The following is a 14,706-nucleotide window of genomic DNA, read 5'->3' as shown; positions in this document are numbered from 1 at the left end:
GATGGCGGCGGCGTCTTATTTGTTTGCGGCTAGCCTGGTATCCAGTCTTACGTGATTGGGGGTATTGGGGTGTTCAGGCAGGTTGTGCCTTCGGGGGCTCTAGTAGCTTCCCCCGCCCAGTGCAACAGGCCGTCCCGGTAGGAGTGTTACGCAGAGGAGAATAAGAGACAGTATGTTTGGGGATTTCGTGGAGGGCTAATCAATCTCTCGTGAAATACACACCGGGAAACCTATGTGAGGCGGTCGGGACAGAGCTCTTGCGGCCCCGACCACGAATCAGACTGGATACCAGGCTAGTTTGCGGCCAGTGTGTGGAGAGGGACAGAGAAGTCTTTTGTTGTTTCTTGTGATGAGTTTGACATGTTTCTGTCAGGTTAAGAGATTTTTCCCACGGAATATCAACATCTGGGAAAACGTTAGAATTCGGTGTGTGACAGTAAGGCCACACAGCCTTATTTTATGGATGACATCCTCTTAAGTCCCCCAAACTAGTGCGCGCGGGCGAATTAAAAAAAATTCCAGCCAATGATAAAAATGCTACTAAACCACAGGAATACAAAGCTGGTATTGTGAATTTACGGCAGTATATAGCGACATATTCGACAAGCCGGCACATGCTGACTTTTTGAGGAGTTTATGAATCGGCACTGTAGGTATGTGCTGACTTCTTGAGTCGTGCAGCTTCGTCGGTAGCCTGGGTGCCGTCCTCCAGAGTTACCACAGGCTCCGTATTGTCGCTAACTACTATGGACTACCCAGGCCTAGGCCAGGCCAGAGCCTCGGAGGACGTGATTCTTTTTTTTTTTGAGAACAGGCGAAAATCAATGCGCGCGTGGATATCATCCATAAAATTAAGGAGGTTTGGCCTTAAGTGCGTGCGAACATGAGAGTCGCTCCACGCAAATTATGTCTGGCTACGTGGTAAGAAAAAGAAATGCAAACGTATATAACTTTCAATAAATGGGATTTTCAACAACACTAAGTGCTACATGGTACTACATGTATGATTTTTTTCTTCAAGTTGATTTACATCTGTCGACGTCATATCTGTAACGTTACACGTAGAACATTGATTTTGAAAAACTCCTTTCTTGATAAGGTAGTCCATTAAGAAACCGCTAGGTGGCGCATCGATCCGTTACAATCTACATGTGTAAGTCATGAACTGAAATAGTAATTAAAAAATTCCGCTATCAAGTCCAAGTAAAAACAGACATGGCTTTAAAGTAATTATCATATTAAGAATTCTGATGCTCATTCTAAATCATTAAGCTTTAAAAAATACACTTAGACCTTTGCATATTTCTATGATGATGACATTTCTATTTTAACCATTCGAATGTGCGCATGCATGCTTCGGAGTTTTTTTGCATTCGGCTGAAAATTTGTTTTTGACTCCACATGACACTCTGACCTCTGTGTCCCCTTTTCCGTACTAATGAGGACCAGGCGAAAGTAAGAAGCAACAGAGACAAGGAACTGTTCAAGACGCTGGTGTTTAAGGGTCAGGGAATGCCTTGAAGGGGCGGGGAAGTCTTTGGAGTTATTGAGGACGATTATAAGTCTCCAAAGACAAGGTACAAAAACACAGATGAAGCCGATCAAGCCAGATTTTTCCTTCTAAAAAAAGAGTAGTGCTGTGTACCAGTTCGCTGGAACTAGATCCGGACTTGTAAAAATGTTTATGTTCAAGTCCAAAAAAAACTGAACATCTGAAGCTAGTTCCGGTCTTACAAACAAAATCATGTCACATCCCCCTTTTTGTTCTGATCTACTTCTATAGTCAAAAATTTGTGCTGCAAAAATGTAAAAAAAAAACATTGCCATTGGGCATCGTCAAGTGTTGGCCTCCGTAAATTATGTGGCCACAGTTTTGCCCAGACGTGCCCCGCAAGCAACTTACCTTGCTTCTAAACCCTGGTAGTGCAGTGCTCGCTACAATATTTTGCGGTAGTCCCTTTTGTATTTCGTATATGCTCTGGGGGAAACCTCTGGACTTGAATCCGGACCTGGACCTGAACGTGGGTTTAGGTACACAGCACTAGCATGGAGTCGACTTGATCCACTCGTTAACACTATGTAGAAGTTACAACATGCGAAAATGCGTGGACATTTTATGAAACTATCTTTGATATTCGAATACCTGCTGTGTATTTGAACTTGAAGTTGTCAGTATCGCCAAGTGCTTAGGAGTAACCTTTCAGTCAGATCTGAAGTGGGACATGCACGTCCTGGAAATGTGTAAAAAGGGGAACCAAAGGCTGTATCTCCTATGTAGGCTGAGGCAGTTTCACCTACCAACACACGACTTGGTTACTGTTTACACGAGTTTCGTACGGCCGGTCCTGGAGTATGCAACACCCCTGTGGCACCCAGGCTTAACGTCCAGTCAACGGAGGAAGATAGAGAACATCCAAGTGCGGGCAACTAAGATCATCCTCGGCAACACCTTTCACAGTTACTCTGCAGCATGTGAAGCACTACAACTCCAGAAACTCGAAGACCGACGTGTCTCTCTGTGCCTGAAGTTTGCCCAGAAGCTGTACAAGTCTGAACAGTACAGACATTGGTTTCCTCGACTTCGGGGAGAGATCAGTGGGAGGGAAACAAGACAGAACAAAAAACTAGACCAATTGCCAGCACGCACAGCAAGATATGCGAAAAGCCCGTTGCCTTACCTCGTCCAGCTTTTAAACAGCACTCTGTAATGTAATCCTGTAATGTACATGCCGTTATATATTTGATTTTAATCTAGTACTTTTAATGAGGTTGGTATTTTAACTTTTAGTGTTGTATTGTAAAAATGTAATGATTTTATTGTCACAATATGTTTTTATACAATGTACGGGACATGTAATTCAGCCTTCGGGCTGTGAGGTGTTTCAAATAAAACCCGCATTATTATTATTATCATTATTACATATATGGGGATGTTCACATTTCTTCGTTCCTCCCCCAGATTTGATACCGTATCTAATGTATCCTGTTACCCGTGTAATTCTACTTGACCATTTATAACAACCTTCCGAATCCACGGGGTATTTAGGGATTATAGAGGCTACAAGGGCGGTTAATGCTCTTAAATGAGGTCCAGGTGATCCAGGTTATTCGAGTTCAATGTAAGGCCACAGCAAGTAAATTTTATGGATGACATCCTCCGCAGACTACAAATCTAATGCGAGCGGGCGAAAAAAACAAGGTTGCTACATTTTCATTTTCAAATTTTGACTCAATCATTGTACAAATGTACCAACACAGATGAACTTTCGTGGTAGCATTGTACAAATGGTTTGATTCAGTGGGAACATCACATATACACAGCCAGCATCACATATCACTGAATCAAAGTAAAAAACAAAACATTAAATCAGAGCCTTTCCTTGTCTCCTCTCTTCATATTTATCTGCCATCCACGTTCCGGCATGGCAACAGACATCTTTGCCCATTTCTGCATGTTGACCACTGTCAGAGGGAAACAAAATTTCTTTTTTTTTTCTTTCCAAAATCAGGCGAAAATTAATGCGCGCGCTGATGTCATCCATAAAAATAACTTGTGACCTAACGTATCGCCACTTGCTCACGCCTATGGTCTAGCATGTATGGAGAAATTTTCCATGTAGAAAAATGTACTTAATTCACTGAGGTCTGTAAGCTATAAGATACGTGTGAAGTTTTTAGGTCGTTTTGATAAAGATTTCAAGGTCAAATATCAGGGTTACGGGGTCCATCTTAATGCGGTTTATTTGCGCTTAAGGGTCGCTGAGGTGACCTCGACAGTTTACAAGGTCAAACCAAATAGATCTTAAAGGTCAGAGGTGATTGGGTCAAGGTCAAATTGTACTCGCTGTTGATGCACTTTTTTCCTTTGAGTAGTTGGTCCAGTTTCCTTCGTCTGTCATTGGTAGACACAACACAACACACCGACTCTTTTTTTCCTACTCTCGATCAATGGATAAACGCAACCTCAAAAGACCATTGCAAGTGTCACTTACATTGTAATATATCCATATATTCATATCAATGGATAATGGACAACACCTTCGCTATAACATCAGAAATACAAGCAAAAGTATATATAAAGAAATCGAACAGAAATGTATAAACTATAACCATAAACGAAGCATCAAGAACAAATTCATAAACACTACTAGTATATTGAATAGTATTGACTCCCTTTCCCAGATTCTACAGTGTAGAGTAGTGTCGAATCGAAACGTAGTGTAGTGTAGAGTCTACACTACTCTAGTGCCCTAAATTAAACGTAGAGTAGTGTAGAGCTGACTACTCTAGTGCCCTAAATTAAACGTAGAGTAGTGTAGAGCTGACTACTCTAGTGCCCTAAATTAAACGTAGAGTAGTGTAGAGCTGACTACTCTAGTGCCCTAAATTAAACGTAGAGTAGTGCAGAGTCTACACTACTCTAGTGCCCTAAATTAAACGCAGTGTAGTGTAGAGTCTACACTACTCTAGTGCCCTAAATTAAACGTAGTGCAGTGTAGAGTCTACACTACTCTAGTGCCCTAAATTAAACGTAGTGCAGTGTAGAGTCTACACTACTCTAGTGCCCTAAACTAAACGTAGTGTAGTGTAGAGTCTACACTACTCTAGTGCCCTAAATTAAACGTAGTGTAGTGTAGAGTCGACTAGTCTACACTACTCTAGTGCCCTAAATTAAACGTAGTGCAGTGTAGAGTCTACACTACTCTAGTGCCCTAAATTAAACGTAGTGCAGTGTAGAGTCTACACTACTCTAGTGCCCTAAATTAAACGTAGTGTAGTGTAGAGTCTACACTACTCTAGTGCCCTAAATTAAACGCCCGATTATAGGCTGTCCTTCCCCGACTACCAACCAACCAACTAACCAACCAACCAAGCTTGGCTCTAGTTCGTGAGCAGCCAACGTCTACCTTTGTATATGAATCGAATCGAATTTGAATTAAATTTGAGTCAAATTTGACCCTGGAACACTGCTGACAAGCCAACCACGCACCAGCCAACCGTGGCCGAACCTCCCGAAAACGTTTTGAAACATTCGGCTGGCGCGGAGCCGAACGCCTGCCAACCACAGCCAACCTTGCTACCTACTCCTTACCATTGTTGGGGAGAGTTCTACAGTGTTTTGGAGACCGTATATGATCGTATATGGCTTTGTGTGACAGGGGCTTTAGACAGCCTCAGTTGTACATCATCATTTCATGATTCTAGAAAAAATATGGATCACTAAAGACACAACTACAATCTTACGATTGTGTCTGTTTAGTAGACTACCTTGCTGACAGACAGAACTCCCAGTGTTGTTTTGATACTACCTTCCCATAGGGAAGTCACAGGTCGCCCTCTTGTTTTGACCCTTGGCAGATTTTCCCACCGATCTGCAGCCGTATAAAATGTACCTCTCCCTCCGGACTCTCGTCAACAGAACACGGCTCCAGCAAGACTGAATTGTACCTTTGTTGATTCGTGCATGGGTTGTTGAGCAGGTTTTCACCACGATTTGTGGGTCCCTCGTGTATGGCACGGAGAATTCACGGATCTGTGGGTGGCGCGAAGTCCTACTTGGCCCGACATAAAACGTTTTCTTCCCGCACGTGTCCTTTGCGACCATGAAAAAAAAAGGCAAGGCATGGTGAGCGTATGCATAGCCTCACCCGAGCGGCAAACTGTACTATTTAAGCGCGGACCAACTCCCCTGGCAAATTATCTGTCTATCTGACCAATTTCTATTCTTTCCGGAAATCCAGCCGCTTCCCGAAGCCCGGTAGAGGCTATTTTGAACGTACTGTTCATATTTCTTGTTTTTTTTCACACATATGGAGAGAGTCTTGATATCACTATATACCAACTACATGTACATAATGTCCAGTCAAAATAAGCCTCAAATCCCAGACTCCTGAGGCTTATTTCTGCCACCAGTGACCGTGGCCCGCACGGCTGTCATGCCGACTTTTCAGCGACCGTCTTCTAGGCTTGGGCGTGGGAACCGACTCCTCCCAAGGAGCAGTCCTTATGGGGACCCAAGGAGACTCCGTCGGCTCAGGAGTCGTCTTGGCGTCGTCCACCATGGGAGCTAAGGGCCTCTGCTTGGACATCTTGGCCAGTTTCCTCCTCTCGGTTTCCTTTAAGGAGGACATGACCTGACTGATGGCCCAGAGAAACTCCTTGACTTCGCCCTCCGTCTTCTCCTGCCGTCTGCTGAGCTTGTGGAGTCTGTCTCGGTTCTTCTCGCTCTTCTCGGCTTCATCTTGGATCTCTAGCATCATCCTCTGGTTCAGGTCACGCATTTGGGACATCTCCTGAAAAAAAAAAATCTGTCACCAAAAATCCAAGACTCTGCGAAGCGAATCGATCAAAGATAACGTTTTTTGTTGTTGTTTAAATGGTGGCCTTTGCTATAGCTATATATGCTATATGCTACAGTTGAAGACCTATTGTCTTTGGAGTGACGTAACACCTAGGAAAACATGTTATGTTTCCTGCTTCAGTCCTGAAAAAAGTAGGGTCCGTAGGTAGGGATTATCTTTTTTTTTCATTTTTTTTTTAAATTAGACTTTGGCGACCTCTAGTGATCCAACTTATACAGTAAAGTTTAACAAAGTAAAACTTACATGAGGACACTTCTTTTTTCAATGTTAGTGTTGGCAAATTTATTGTACAACGTTTCATCATTCAGGTGTCAGATCATGGAGAAATCAGCAAAGGTCAATCAGCTTGAAAAACATATTTCCATTGCAGGGATCCCCCCAAAAAGGCTAGGGTCGGCAGTTTTTTTTTCTAGGGTCGGTCGGGAAACAGGAAACACAATATTTTTTCCTAGGCCTAACCAACTCAGAGACTGTTTGGGGCTGGGGGATTTGGCGTCTTAACTTCCGGATCGCGGAGATTTAGGCCCCTTCCCTGCCTTGTACTGCTGGGTTACGTGCCGTCTACTACACTACGTCTATCATGATGCTACAATTGATAGAACACGTGTCTATAACAATACTACCAGTGTCACAATCAGCCCTAAATTCTGCATACGTTTGTTGAAAGAAAAATCTACGATCATTGGCCTATCGCCAACTAGGCTATAGGTCAAGTTTCTAACCCTATCCAATTGATCTTCCTAGCACTATCCAAAGGTACGGCGAATTGTTACCTGGAACATTGAAACTCTACTACTGGATAAATTACGGAGATAATTTCCGGACGTTTGGAGTGACATCCGTCACTCTTCTTCAATGTCCGGAAATCATCTTCGTAAAATTATCCAGTAGTAGAGTTTGAATTTCCTATGAGTATTGTTTACCTGGATGTCTAATCTTTATCAACGTACCTGGAACATGTCATCCAGCCGGGCCCGTAGGAACATGATGGTGTCCTGTTGTCGGCTGATGAGGCGGCGCATCTCCGAGGCGGACCGCTGGACCGTCGCGGTGCGGGCGTCCCAGGACCGCTGGCCCCGCTCCGTCCCGTGCACGCGGTCCTCCATCTGAAACAGCCGGGACGTCAGGTTGTGAAGCCGCGAGGTCTGCGAGTTGAGCTGCTCGCGGTTGGCGAGCTGGTGCGACTGTAGGAAGGCGAGGTCCGTGCGTAAGGACGCCACGTCCGGGTCGCGTGGCGGGCAGGGGTCGGCGGGGGGAGGAGGCTGCTGCGGGTGCGAGCTGGGGTGGTCCGCCGCCTGGTACGGCGGGATGAACGTACAGATACACCGGTTATCCTCCTTGTGGCCTGCATAGGTCACCTCCTGGGCGACTATCGTCTGCAGGAGGACTGCTGACATCAGGAAAGACGTCGCACCGACGCTGCTGAGCACGCCCATGCTGGCCGACGGCTTCCCCGTAGTTGAATAGCTAGCAATCCCACTCACGTGGATCGAACCTGAAAAATGTTGCCATAGCAACAGGATCAGCAATTTTGTGTCACCATGGCAACAACAAATCAAGATGGACACGGACGACATGAGAGGAAAGGAAATGAAATGGAGATCCAATTTACTCAGTTTTCTTTGACGAAAACGTACGAGCCTTGCGGAAAAATTAGGTCATGCCAAGGACACTTAACAAGTAGCGATGTTAGTAATATAACCCCGAGCTTTGTTCCGTAAAAGTGCAAAACGTTTAGAGTCAAGAGCACTCAGGGCCGCTCGAGCAAGACCAGGGATCGTCCGGCAAATTTGTTTGGAAGAGAAGTCTGTTTGTTCCACATGCCACATGGCAACAACACAGAAGTCACTTGTAGTGTTTACGGATAGCCTATATGACTTTTATGCCCCAAAATTGAATTTGTATTCAGGGTTGGCGAAACTGATCGCTGAACAAATGTTTTCTGTGAATAATATCGATAAGTTGAAACAATCCCCAGGCCCGGAGGATCTGTATGTATATGCACTGACCTAGATGACAGACAGTGGGCCAGGACCGATGCTACAGTAGTGCAGGTGGGCGGTAGGGAGGACAGATTGGCGCGCGTGGGACTTCACTGTTTACTGGGCCTTTGCTGACATTTGCAGTGACCCTGCAGAAATGCCCCCTGGCCGCATGGTGCGCTCCAGAACAGGTGCTTTTTGGGAGAACGCCGCAGGACTCCAGACGGGACAGTTTACTTTCGTGAGGTCTAGGCCATGCTGATTTGATTATATGGATAACATCATTGGGAACCCCAAAATTGATGCGAGTGTGCGAATAGACAAAAAGTTTGGCCAAAAAAAAGTTGCCTTCATTATGAAATGTGCGTGGTTATGAGGGTTGAACAAATGACTTGAGTATGGTATGGTGAACAGTAGACTGTTGGTGCAATTTTTTATGATTGCTATCATTGTAACGTGTTATACGTTATGTACAAACAGTAGGGTTCTAGCTGTAGTAATGAGTCGTGCCGCAAGGAAGCGCACGAAATGAACCTATATAAAGTGAACATAACTTGTCATAAGGCCATGATGATTTGATTATATGAATGACATCCACGCGCGCATGAATTTTTGTCAGTTTGAAAAAAAAAGGTTTTCAAAAATTCTGTAAATCGTACAAAGTAGCTGCAAAATGAGCAAATATATGCCGTAAATTGAAGAAAAAAATATTGGAAAACGATACTTATGTCGCAGAATGCCAAAATCCATTCCAAAGGACAAGAAGAAAATGTGAAGGAATGAAAATAAAGAGTTGTCTATCTGTACTGTTATCTTATTGTAAAGCCTGCTAACATTCTTTCCGCATCTAAAACCTTTTGAAAACTTTTCAAGAAAATGTTGCGTCGAGGTCGTATCAAAGAAACACAAGTGTTTTACGCCATTCCTAAAACACACATATGCTGCCAATCAACCGACGACGACCTGCTATCACATTGCATGCCGGGACCTAACGTTCCGCCTCATTTCCCGGCATGCAGCTGGGCACTTGAAACGTCGTCAATCCATCAACTTTACGACTATAGTGACCTCTAGGTTCACATCATCTATCGACTGCGAAAAAGGCAACTACAATTTGTCTGACTCTGGTATACTAGATTCTTCACATGCTATAATTAGGTTAAAGTGACACCCGTAATTAGCTTTGTGAGCCTGCTACATGCACACGGTTTCTATTTGTCAGAGATGCCATTTTCTTCACAATGTCAGCCAACCGTTCAAGGTCATCTGAACCCCACCACAGGAGCGGTTCGCGGCCTTTGACTCCCTAAGTGGGCCGGGGCTTCTCAGATTTTATGTCGCGGACACACGATAGTCGTGAGGATCAAACGTCTTGGGGGAGGGGGTGGGGGGCAGATACACAAGATCACAGAAGGGTCTGCAATCTCAGGCCGCAAGCCCTTTTCCGTAGAGCGTAATCGGCCGTTTTAATTCTACGTAGAGCGTAGACGGACCGCTCTAATTCAACGTAGAGTGTATTGGGCGCATTTTGCGTAGAGCGTATTCGCCGTTTTGATACTATGTGATGCATTGTGTAGCCACTTGGAATTTATCGTAAAGCGTAATCGAGAAGTTTCCGAGTTCAGCGTAGAGCATTGTCGGGACCCCCCCCCCCCATGCAGGCCCCCATCTCAGGATGATTATAATTGTATTCTGGTGTTCTTTGAAGTTTTTTTCGTTTTTAACGAGGAAGGCCTCTTATTCACTCCTACTGTCTGTTTAAAGGAGGCGGCATATCTAGATCAGATGTCGGGCTTTACCTGTTTAGTGGGAGGAGACACTTGGTAAGACTAAGAACAAAATGAAAGCCAATTAAGCAAGGTGTCAAGCTCCTTCTAAGTGAAAGACACAGAAACGTGGGCGTCTTGGGTGGTGAGAGTCTCGTCTTCAGACACAGAGTTTTTATCAATGAGAAAAGTAGAAACACCAAAAGAAGTATAAAAGTAGTGATGGGAGGAGTTATTACCTTCGCCAAGAAGGTTATGTTTTCAGGGGCGTTCGTGTATGTGTGTGTGTGTGTGTGTGTGTGTCTGTAAACACGATAACTTGAGAAGGTCTTGATGGATTGTCTCGATACTTGGTAGGTGGGTAGGTCTTGATGAGACCTCAAAATGATTAGATTTTGGGCCACCTGGCGGCTTGTCATGGTACTGCAGCAAAACATCCGGTTTTGATATCTCATGATCTAGACATGCTAGGGTGACGAAATTTGGTTGGTAGATAGCTCTTGTGCTGGGGGTGAAGTGACATGAGTTTGAGCCCCCTAGTTGCTTGCTCTAGAACTGCAGGGGGGTTTAATGGACAAATGTTTCAAGGGGGATAACTCAAGAACCGATTGATGGATCATCATGATTTTTGGTATGTAGGTAGCTTAAGTGATGCTTGACATAATGATATTACAATTATGCAAATATGGATGTAATTTGCATAATTAATGAGGAAATTCTATTTATCAGCTGCATTCCATAATAGGAAGTTCAAGCTTGTGACATATGTTATTAAGAATGAGAGAAACACAGGCAGATATGGATTATGCAAATGAAGACTTAATTTGCATAATTAATGAGAAAATATTATAATTGCATAGTGGTAACTGCCTGGAATTTTATACTTGGGGTGTTTGAAAGTTAAGTTAAGGTGAACATAATTAAACATAACTTATTCAAATAAGGGCCTCATTTGCATAATTTATGAGAAAATGTCATCATGGCATTCTTTGTTAAGATAAAACTGTCTTTTGGTGGAGAATATGATCAACAGATATAATTCATGCAATTGAGGATCCTATTTGCATAATTTGGGGGATTAATATATAATTTCTTATAATCATAAAAGCTAACATCATTTGGCGAAGGTATGAGATCGTGGAACTCTAGTTTTGTAAGCAATGGTTATTGGGAAGAAGTTACTCTTAGGACGTCGCTTCTATGTTGATAACGCTATGTTGATCTGGAACCTGTCCTCAGGTAAGATACAAGAGTTATTTCCGAGGGATGTGCCAAGATGTCCGAACGGTGGATGCCTTACACCCTCGGGGTTCTTACGTCGGGACTGGTTTTCTTAAGACATTGACCTAGACCGCCCGTGTCTCGACCTTCAGTTGGTCATATGGTCTTGGAATTTGGCCTGGTCTTCCAAGATTACCGTGAGGTCAATTTCCTCCAATTTCAGGTAGAATTCTTTGTCACGGTAGGAATTGTTGCAGTCCAGTTTTGGTCTGAATTCCTTACGCTTACGTAAAGAGTCGTATTCGTCTATGGATAGCATTGCGTACTTTTACAGATTTTTTTTTGCAATGTCATATAGTAAAAATGTGACTTACACGTCACAGTCAATAATTTTTGGTCGTCTTTTCTTCTGAATTGCAAATAAATCCACATCGAATCCCTTTCAGCACGCTAGAATCGTGTGTGATCCATGTCTCTGTTGTCTTGACCCAGGCCGTCACACCTATATACTTACTCTCTTCTCCTTCTTAAGCATTGTGACAAGTAGTAGCGTTGAATCAGTGTTAGTGAGCGAATAGTAGTAAAATCCGTGTCCATAATATCACCAGGGTCCATAATATCGCCACCTTGAGAAAAAGTGTGCTTTAAGATATTTTTACTGCAACATACTTTTGGTATGCACCCCTGCACGCCTCAAATGTACATACCATAGGTATGTTGCAGTAAAATATCTTTAAAGTTTAAGCACACTTTTTCTCAAGGTGGCGATATTATGGACTATGGTGTGATATTATGGACACAGATGTTAGATATCGATTCATACACGAGAATGAGTGACGGGACTATCATATATTATAACCAGAAGCCACTGTAATTACCGTGGGATCAAGTTTGGAATCTTTCACTACACTGGACTGTACAAGTGTAGAGTCTTTTATGTACGACAATGGTACAGTTATAGCACGCTCTGTTTGTAATGAGTGCTAAAAATAACGTCCGTCGATCGTCTTGACAACCGCATGTAAGGATGGAGACAATGAGATATTATATAATAGGACACTGTTCAAAGTGCGTTCAGTGTTCTGTTTTGTGGTAGCATAATTATAGCATAGTTCTATGGGGGCCCGCAAGCCCTTTTCCGTAGAGCGTGATCGGCCGTTTTAATTCTACGTAGAGCGTAGACGGACCGCTGTAATTCTAGCGAAATTTGCGTACAGCCACTTGGAATTTATCGTAAAGCGTAATCGAGAGGTTTCCGAATTCAGCGTAGAGCATTGTCGGGACCCCCCCCCCCTGCAGGACCCCTTCTAGGACTACATTGTGGATTTGTGGGGCATTTCGCCTACGAGAGACACGTTTCTACTTACCTGAATAGGTCGGTGACTTTGACGGACGCTGGAAAACAGTCCTGTTTCCCCTGTGTGAAGTCCGGAGAGTGCAGCCCAAAGGATCACGGTACAATCTGGAAGAGGTTACCTCAGATGTCACACCGTCGCCGTTACCATGGTGTCAAACGACTCTTGTCAGTTTCCCGCCACAGTAAATCTAATTTCAGTAATCCTCGGACACTAAAAATCCAACAGCGAAGCCGATTGGAAAACAGGGAATCAATTTGCTGGTCGAGGATCGAGCTTTGGTGGAGAGAAGACGGTACTGAAAAGTGAGTAACTCCTCCCACTAGTCTAGTTGTCTTTTTAAAGACATCCCTTGCCTGAAGACGTTTTAATGACATGTATGAGCGACAACGTCTTCAGGCAAGGGATGCTTTAAGGTTTTAGAGCAACTTTAGCTACTATTGGCGGCTAAATTTAGAGTTGAAACTGCATTTCCAGGGCATTTAGAATAGATGCTACACATATATGCAGCTACTTGGCATAATAGTCTCTACCAGACTAACTACGCTGGCTATATATAGGACAATATTTGCCAGGGGAGTTTGGCCGCCTTGTGGTTTGACTGGCCGCGCTGAGGGGAAATTAACCCGCCTCACGCGGACTCTCCTGGCCAACTCTTTTTTTTTTACCGAATTCTAGGATCCGTACCCCCGTACGGAAGGCCTGGTGGGGGCTACTTGGCACACACATGTACGAGCTTTGACGCGACCAGTCTCCTCCTTTTCCCATTCTATTCGGGTAGCCTGAGGCTATTGACAGGATCGTCCTGTCAACAGCAGGAAATACTGCACTGCTGACAGGATCGTCCTGTCAATAGCAGAAAATACTGCACTGCTGACAGGACGATCCTGTCAATAGCAGAAAATATTGCACTGCTGACAGGACGATCCTGTCAATAACAGGACACTGTTGACAGGATCGTCCTGTCAGCAGTGCCATTTTTGGCACTATTGACTAGGATTTTTTAAATCTTCCATTTTGGGCTCTATTGACATGATTTCTTCTTTGTTTTCATTTTTTTAACCAGTCAGAAGGCATATGCTACTGTACTGCAGATTAGGCGTTTCACGATGGCGGCTATCATCACGTTAACTGAGTTATCAATACAGAGTACTCCAGCAGATATATGTCAAAACTAGACATGTTCAAAATATAAATACATTGTACAAGCGAATTTCATGCATAAGCTGTCTGAAATACGAAGGCAGTTACATAAGATGAAGACAATAAAAAAGACAAAAAGAAGTTGATCTCTATCCATTATTTATTCTTTCAACAACTTTGAAATCAAATGGAACAAATCCAGGAAAATACCGCTGGTGTGGCATTTCAGCTAGCCGGCCCGCTAACAACAACAGCCCCCTGGCGCGCGTATCCAGCTGGCCACCGAATTTTACCGGCCCCACTGGGCCCCACTCTGCCACAGTACCGGCAAAGGCACGCTGCAGGGCCTGGCACGCTGGTTAGTGTTACTGGGGGGTCGGGTTGTTGTGTTGCTGTTAGCACGCCTGACGGTTAACCCTGGGTGCCTCAGAGTCCGGCGTTTATTTGGCGATAGATTTCGGGAGAAACCGTATTTGTCCGCTACCATTATCCACCCAAACCCCTTCGTCCACGCGAAGCCCTCTAACGCCTCGTGCGCGAGGAGATAATTAGACCCAGTGTGCCAAGTAGGTCTGCCGGGAGTTATAATGGCTTCCCATGACTTTTACTTAGGAGATAGACACTCGCGCGCGGGGTGGCACCCAGGCCTGGTGGCACCCAGGCTAGCCCGACGGTACCCGCCGGTGGACCGCTGTGTCATTCCCGCGGCGCCGGCTGTAACAGGCCTGGGCTGTAATGGCTAGCGTTTACTGTCGCCCCGACTAGCCTCTACCAGGCACCGTGGATCGCTGGAAAAATAATAGAAATTGGCCGAAATAAAGGGAATATATACCAAGGGAGTTAGCCGACCTTATTCCCTTTATTTCGGCCAATTTCT

The 14,706-nt window shown here is 44.3% G+C and overlaps 1 long non-coding RNA gene and 1 pseudogene across 1 annotated transcript in view; both read right to left on the bottom strand.

The window, feature by feature from the left end:
* Positions 1-5,274: 5,274 nt before the first annotated feature.
* On the bottom strand, positions 5,275-7,892 carry LOC109487581 (annotated as a pseudogene).
* A 4,805-nt stretch (positions 7,893-12,697) lies between these two features.
* The window catches only part of LOC109487788, a 29,544-nt gene continuing 27,535 nt past the window's right edge, over positions 12,698-14,706 (bottom strand). Inside the window, exon 3 of the long non-coding RNA XR_002141280.1 lies at positions 12,698-12,793. This is a non-coding gene — a long non-coding RNA (uncharacterized LOC109487788). The remainder of the gene's footprint in view (positions 12,794-14,706) is intronic.

Source organism: Branchiostoma belcheri, unplaced genomic scaffold, assembly GCF_001625305.1.
Source record: "Branchiostoma belcheri isolate BF01 breed outbred unplaced genomic scaffold, Haploidv18h27 scaffold9, whole genome shotgun sequence".
Lineage (NCBI taxonomy): Eukaryota > Metazoa > Chordata > Leptocardii > Amphioxiformes > Branchiostomatidae > Branchiostoma > Branchiostoma belcheri.
Note: the sequence above shows the minus strand (reverse complement) of the source record. Positions and strands in the feature narration are given on the sequence as shown.